We start from the raw sequence: 8,330 nt of genomic DNA on the forward strand, positions 1-8,330 counted from the left end.
AAATAAGAGACACTCTTCCAGAGTTGCAGACAAATGTATATTGCAGATAATTTCTCAGTAAAAATGCCTCTTATGAAATCCGAAATTTGTCTGCAAATGCCATAATGTCAAGAAGAGGAAGAGGTGTCATAAATAAATGACGCAGAATGAGTTCTGAACGGGCAATGGGAAAAATTGTGCCATTTAGTCATTTGAGGATGCGTGTTGCTTGGCCGCCTCTTTTTTAATATTAAGGAGAGAGAATAAAGATGAAAAAATTTTAAAGTCCTGGATCAGATTTACGTATGTTATAGCAGGTCTAGTTAGGCCTTATAAGGATTGGAAAGGAACTGCTGCAGCAGGATCAGATTAGAATGTTATTAAAGAGGAGAAAAGGAATTTGCATATAAAACAATCCCCTCTGAAAAAAAAAAAAAAGAAAGAATATTCAAGGTCTAAGCCCTTCAAAATTTCCTGTAATATCCAAAGTAGAAGACAAAATGCTTTATTGAACTGACATTCAGCATAGAAAAGCAAATCTGGGCGGATAAGCTGGTCGAGCATAAAATAACTGCACATATGAGTGAGGCTGTCAGCATAAGTTTTGTGATTAATCCACAGAGAGGAAGAGTTGAGAGGTAAAGCAATTAGGAATGGCTGCACCAACTGGACARATAAATGAAATCAGGTGGTGCAAGTAATGGAAAGAATAYATTTCACATCTACTTGGTTTACTGTCARACCAACTATCAGTACTACAAACTTTACTATCAGTAAAAAAAACTATTAAATGAAACACATTACGAGCAGTGAGGAATGAAAGACAAACTTAATTAGAAAATTTAGAATCTGATACAGTTAAACTTTAAATCTGATACAGTTAGGGGATAATGCTTAAAGCTCTCAGACTATTAACCTCTATCRCAGTTGTTCAGCTAGAGCCTGAACTGGAACCTCTGAAAATTAACAGACTCCCACAGGAATGCAGAGTTTAAAAATACAGACCTCTTGCACTTCTTTTTCCACTCACCTACCTGACATAAAACTCACAGATTAAGGTTAGAAAGCACAGGAGTTTRAATTTAAAGAGATCTGGGTATGATATTAAATGTGGACAATAAGCAGTAGCAAGCACATAGGGAAAAAGCCTACAATTCAAGCCATGATTTTTCTTTCAGTCTTTGCAGCCCTGCTTTTTATGTAGACTGAGACTGCTCGAATTCAGTCCTTTTAATAATTCTCTGGCAAGGTAGTCTGCAAACATCTAAGTACCAAAGCCATCAAACATACATAACAGCACATCAAAACCTTTGAAAAACAAGCGCCTTTTAGCTTTTCCCTTGACAAGAGCTAGTGTGACAGCAACACCAGCTGCTCACAACTGAATAGGGGCTTTTTGAAGCACKCACCAGAGGTTAAAACACTCAAAACAGTACTATAGCAGATATATTCTGCCTCAATAGTGGGAATAAACCAGAGCCATAACACATATATTGGTGTATATACTGTATAGTTGTATTAGTAATTGGCAACATCTTGTTTTAAACACTAAATCAGCCACCTCTTTAACTTGGCTCAGCATCAGGTGAGTGAGTCATGACCTAGTTAAAGAAAATAAGAGCCTGCAAGACTGAAAAGTACTCAGAGTGATAAGAGGTTTACAATTAAAACAATTTAATGCCAGATTTCATCACATTGTGCATGCATGCAGTAGATGGCCTGAACATCTACTAATGGAACATGTCATCCCTTGATGTTTCAGTTTACAACCTACTCTCCTCTGAAGAAGAAAAATCACAGATCTTTAAAGTTTTATCAGCAAGAAACCTTCCCCTTTCCAATAGCATAATTTCTGAAGAAAATAGCTCCTTTCCAGCGATACACACTTGAGGCTAGTGAATAGCAGCTATCTGCAAATGATGGGARCAAGAGAAAGAGAGGTGCTGCCAAGTCAACAGCTCTCAGCATATGTCTGTAACACAGGTAACAACCTCTGGAAGGTGTTGCSTGGTCTGTATTGTATTTACTTTCTATTTTTACATATCTTTTCTCCACATGTAAAGCTGAAAGTAACCAAGAAGATCTCTCCCTGCCTGCCTGCTATATCTGGCCTGTGGAATGAACGCAACCACTGGAGCAGCAAGACTGGCCAGGGCTTGCGTGCTCATTCTAATGAGGTTCCTGTATAATTTCCATACCCCTTCTAAGCTGATGCTATAAATAACAATCAACACAGCCTTACATGGTTAAGTCTTGATAATGTTCCTGACGGTGCCAAAATAACCCATTTCTGTGCATGCCAGATGCTTTTAATATAGTGACTTCCATCTTACAGAGCTGTGTTTGCATTACGCTAGCCCTCCTGAGCTGATCCTAGTGATGGTTATAGTTGGGTCGACGTTTTCTCCCCTTTCTTCTCCCTTTAGCTGTATATAAGCAACAGGACCATTATTCTCTAGAGCCACCCACAAGGAAGAAAAGATGAGGATGAACAACCTCTTTCTGAGTGCATTTCACATTGATTTAAGACTTTGTTCCATTATGAAAGCCCATTCAGAGCTCAGCTCCACCGCCTTTACAGAAAACGCTTTAAAAATGGCCAATAATTCAGCACAATTTAAAACAAATGGGTGAAAGGAAAGGTCAGAAAATCTGCAAGAGAAAAGCTGCTAAATCCTGAGCACTTGCACATACATGAAGAGAGTCCCACTAAAACTGCCACTGGATAAACTTTTGGGACCAAGCCTGGGTTTATCTGCTCACTAACCTAAATTTCATGCTCCTCACTATGCCCTCATTCAGAACTAAGTATTTCTAAATCCCCATTCTCATAGAAGCAGTGGTTTTATCATTTTTCAAAAAATAGTTTAGCTAAGCCAATTTACTAGGAGATGGGAGYCATGAATTTGAACTTCCTTAAGCAAAGAGTGGAATCAAAGCTTGATTCTTCATTTACTGAGCACGTGATAGAATCAGGAGTATTGACTGACTGATTTGAAAGGGTATGTTGCCTCCAAAATGTGTTTTTTAAAAAGAAGGAGGCCACCATGACTAGGAGTCAGGTAATATCGATGTCTATGGCTACCRTTAGGGAACACCTACAAGACTAAGCTGTGGAAGAGGATCTCCAAAGTCCTACTTGCATTTAGCCGTAAGTCAAATGCTCAGTCTCGTCACTCCTGGGCTGCCATGGTGCACGTGCAGAGCTGCAGCTGAAGGTATGTGCAGCTATAACATTCAGGTGTTTCTCTGCATGGAGGGCACCTGCAGAAATGGGTCTCAGTACTGGACCTCAGTGTCCAAATACAAGAGCTATGTGAGGTAGGATCTCAGGACATAGTCCTCCTAACCTAGTTTGACAGGCCTTTAGTCTTTCCCTGCAGCTGGGTCACAATGCTCACTGGACACCGAGTGAGAAATTCCACTGACCCCATGCGTGCTTCTAGTACAATTGCCTAACATATTTATTGTGATTCATAAAATGGATCTGATGAGAACTTAGAGATCAGTTGACCTGAATGGAATTAAATCCATCCCTGATGAGAAAACGGAGAAATAAATGACATTAAAAAAATAAATAAATAAAAATTAAAAAAAAAAAAAAAACAAGCCCAGAAATGCCAAACCTTTCCATACTGTTTGTTTTCCAGTAAGTACAAAAGTGAGGCAACAACTGTCCCTTCCCGCTCCTAATGAGTAAGGTTGGATTGACTGCAGCACATCTGCTGTGCAGGGTGGACTGTCAAGTATTCCTTTTATCCTGCACTGCAACAGGGTACGTTGCACTACCACTAGAAAGCTGAGATGGAGATGAGGGCTTACACAGCATGCAAAGTTTGTATGGCATGCAAGCCATAGGGATGATCCTCAAACTGCTTGACCCAAGACCTCGATGGTGTCTATGATCAGTAAGTTCAATGAATTCCACCTCTGAGGCTCTGCTGCTGCCTCTAGCCAGAAAAGAAGGACTCTTTTACTATTGATGAGGAAGAACCAGAAGAAAGTATATTCCCACACTCTCCCCTGCATTAAGGCATGCAAATAATCTTAGACTAAATTCTGTAAGCTTTTGGGAAAAGCATCAAACCACAAATCCAGGCCAAGTCAGAGTTAGCGTGTGAGTCAATGCACTTATTTACCATTCCCTGGTAGCCAGGATGTGACCAAGAGCTTCAGGCTGAGTGAGGCACAGAGCAAAGTCAGTTCTTGCTGTAAAGAGGTCCCAGTCCTCAGTAGGAAGTGAGACCTGATTCACTGGAATACGTGTAACAGTTGGATGTCTAGTTTTTTAAGGAGTATTTAGACTCATTTATACCCCAGAAAGGAAAGTAGCAACAACAGTTTGATTTAATTATGTCTACTTTATTTAGAACTGAAAACTAGGGTTATAAAGGTCATTTTCTGAGATCTGATAGCTCTTCACTAAAGGATAGAATTTTATTACAAACTACTAAGGATCAGATTAAAGCTCTTCTATGGGAGTCCTCTAAATCTTCCATTATTGGTCATCTTACCTTCTACATCACCATAAATGGATCTAGAAAAGTAACTGGAAAAAGAGCTGATCTAATTGCAGAAGTAAGTAGAGCCTCAACATTCAAGGCAAAAATAAAATGCTACGAGTTATTTTTTTTCGTTTTTCAGCCAAAGATGCATGAAGCCCTGTATAAAAACAAAAAAATAAAATCATGCAACAGGCTGCACTAACTGGGAGATGTTCCCAGAAGTACAAAACATCTGTTATAAAGAAGTAATTGTCATGAATTCATGCAGTTAAAAAATACATCTATTTCATATTCAAATACCATTCGAACAATAGGATACTGTTTCTCCTAACCTTTGCAAGAGATGCCATTCTACAAATTTCAATGTGTGCAAAGAAGTATTTTTAGTCRCTTTCTAAGAGACTTGCTAAGGACTAGCATCAAAGTTAGATCTTTCTGTTAGTATATCTAAATCCCCAAAAGGCTATGAAAATGAGTATCCTCTTAGTCTAAATTCCATGCTGCTTCAGCATCAGTATTGAWAATTCATCTTAATTATATGTTTAAACATCTTGAGTAAGCTTGAATAAGTCTCACAGGATTAAAGACTAGGACCCAATTTTGCTATTGCAACTTATTTTAATTGATTTTAATTTGATGTGCTGTTTCGAGGAGAAATAGTGATTTTTGCATTATACCTTCAGTAGCTTAGAAAACAATGTGAAGTTTACAACTGGGCTATTTGTTTTGAGACCATGGGTTCATGTTTTTTTGTGAACTAAGTGATCTTGGCTATTTGTGCTTTTGAACTTCTCACTTCAGCAGCAATGGCTCTATGTCTGATCAAAAAGCCTTCAACATGTAGGAAATATTATCTAGTAGCCCACAGCCCAATGTAGGAAATATTATCTAGTAGCTTGAATGCAAGACTGACTCTCCACATATTTTGAATGAAACTCAGGGTGCCAATCACCTTATTTCAGAATCATTGATATCTGGACTCAGAATATTTCAAATTCAAAATATAATCATTTCAGTATATAAAATTTTAAGATGAAGAACTTCATCAGCATATAAGCTATTTTGTAGCTCAACCTGATCTGGATAAAAGTCCTCTGGGCAGAAGGCAAAACTTTCTCTGAGTTTCTCACTCTTACTCTGTTGTGTTTAGCTAGAAACCACAGGCCATTACATTTATACACAATTATATTACATTTATCTACTGTATGTGCTCCGTGAGAACAAGAGAAAGTTGTTCAGAGAGTAACAATGTGTGGATGCACAGTTTCATTTTTTATTCCTTATGACATTAAGGATGAGAAAGGAAAGTTTTGGACAGGACAGAACTAAAACAGACACCATAGCACAGCACAGCATAGCATAGCCGAACATAAAGAGAATAGAGGAGCACAGAACAGAACAGAACAGAACAGAACAGTACAGAACAACATTGCTCCTTTTAGTCTGCTATATTTGCAGTTTGATTCTTGCCATGACACAGAAGGGTCTGAACACTTCTAGCTTTGTTTCTTCAGAAGGCATCAAAGTAGTAACTTATGCAAGTCCTAAACCTGGCCATATATTATCCATGTGGACACTTGGCTCAAATCCAGGTCACTTATTCACATAAAATCACAGCTGATCCAATGAAATGCAAAGAAATACTTTTCATTGAAAATGAAAAGCAAAATRTTGCTCCTAGTCCAGTTCTCAATGTTTTGTAATTGTAATCACAAGGGCTAGTACGTGGTATGTGTTTTCAAGAAAGAGGAAAGTGATTGATCGGTGTCTGGAATTCCTCTTAATCTTCTTTATGATGCCTCTCTGGGTCACCTCTGAAATGAGAGTTCATCAGCAGTTCTCAGGTTACTTTTTCCCCCCCTCAAAAAAAAAAGAGGAATTTATTATTTTGTTCATGATAAAATAAATCATTTCTCATTTTCATTTCATTGGAGCCTAATGAATAAATCTTGCCTTCCTGAAACTCCCCCCTCTGATTTATAGTATTGCATAGAGCTATTAATAACGTAGGAACACTTGTCAAAAGATTTCTTGACTTCTTCTGTTCCACCTGATATTTCACCAAGTTTGTCTGCTGCACCTATTTAGAAAAGACAATTTGGCAAAATGAAAGGATGGGAATGGAAAGACAGACACTGTGAAGTTAGAAGCTATTTAATTTGATGACCCAACCTAAGTGGTGAGACACATAAAATACAGTACTGCTATAATCACTAACTGGAATTCTTAATATTTGAATAGCAGAAAGGTTGGACACTTCCTTGCATCTTGCAGAATCAAGACAATGAGATAAATCTTCTATTTTTCTCCTTAAAACTGTCTGGCTCAGATTTCTTGCCAGTACCAAAATAGCTGAGTTAATATTCTATAACCTGCACAAATTACTTCTATTCAAGTAACCTGCTGCTATATTATTCCATGTACAAAAATAGATCACATCAGGCAGTTTACATATAACCTGATTTCTAGCAGATTTATGAGGAGGCTGACAGATGACTCGTAGTTAGCCACTTCTAGCGCACCTTAAAACTGTCAGCTGTTTCTCATAGCAGAAACACTCCAAACCATGGGCTTTCCAAACTCTTCCCAGATGTTCCAGACCTTTTCAGATCTACAGCATTGTTAATGTGTGCAGATACTTATGGAACTTTTTTCCCCGCTCCTGGATGTTCAAATGTGCAGCTGGCCGGCCGTGAAGCTTGTGTTCCAAAACCGGACCATTTCAGACACCGTCTGCTGTCACTGTGTGAATCGTTGTGCAGATAAGATCTGTCAGCACAAGAGCGGTTTCAGCATCATAACACATGACTTCCCAGCGGAGTCAGGCCACTGAGCTACTGACCATGGGCTGACTGCTGCCTGCTTTACAACTATTTGGGAGATGCACTTGGGAGCTGTTTTGTATCTTCTAATAAAGACAGCAGCAGGTCACATTTTGCAAATTGTTTTCCATTGCAAGTAGATTCATTACAGATCATTTTTTCATCCTTTGAATGCTATAAAAATTGAAAGAATCTTTTTTCCTTGACTTCTGTCCATTTTGATTCTATCACTGGACATTTCAGCTCAATGTAGAACTTCAGTCAATCTGAATTCCTATTGTTTGACATATTAGTTCTGAGTATTTYCTGCGATCTGGTGTATGGTTATTAGTTCACACAGGTTTAAAAAATAAATATTCTAAGGGATACTTTCACTTTAGTCTTACTATTCCATCTTTAAATTACAACCTTTCTATCCCATTAGTTTTTTTTTAGTGGAGAATCAACACCAAAAAGAAAAAASAAACAAACAAAGTAATCAAAGAAAAAATATTTTTTCTGACAAAGGCTAAACACAGAATATGAGCATGACCCAGGAAAAGTAAAAACCTGTTAGGAGAATGGGTGGTGACTTGTTCAGATTAAAGAAAAAAAAAAGTGAAATTTAAATTGTCACCCAAAAGCCAGTCCAAATTAAACATTGGGATGTTTAGAGACTGCACCATGGGTAATTGGGCAAGCTGCCTTAAGCCTGCATAGACACTGCACTCAAACATCTATAAAAGCACATATTCATACCCATGAACTAGGGTTTCAGTGAAGTGACTGAACACCAGGGATGAGGCAATGCCCGTTCAGACATCAATCTTCCCAGAGCCCACACAGGCTCACTGAGTCTCTTTTTTTTTGTTCACATAAAGGTAGAGGTTGGAATTTCATTGCATGATAGTATTTGCCTGAGATTTTTAGCGTGCTTCTTGTTGAGAGCTACCAGCTACACCTCGGATGCATGAAATGAAGCATAAAAGTATCCCCGCATCAAGTAGCTTGGAATAGGTCTGAATCACAGATCCCTTGTGTCTCA

Source organism: Nothoprocta perdicaria, unplaced genomic scaffold (genome assembly GCF_003342845.1).
Source record: "Nothoprocta perdicaria isolate Ctin4 unplaced genomic scaffold, notPer1 scaffold_14, whole genome shotgun sequence".
NCBI classification, from domain to species: domain Eukaryota; kingdom Metazoa; phylum Chordata; class Aves; order Tinamiformes; family Tinamidae; genus Nothoprocta; species Nothoprocta perdicaria.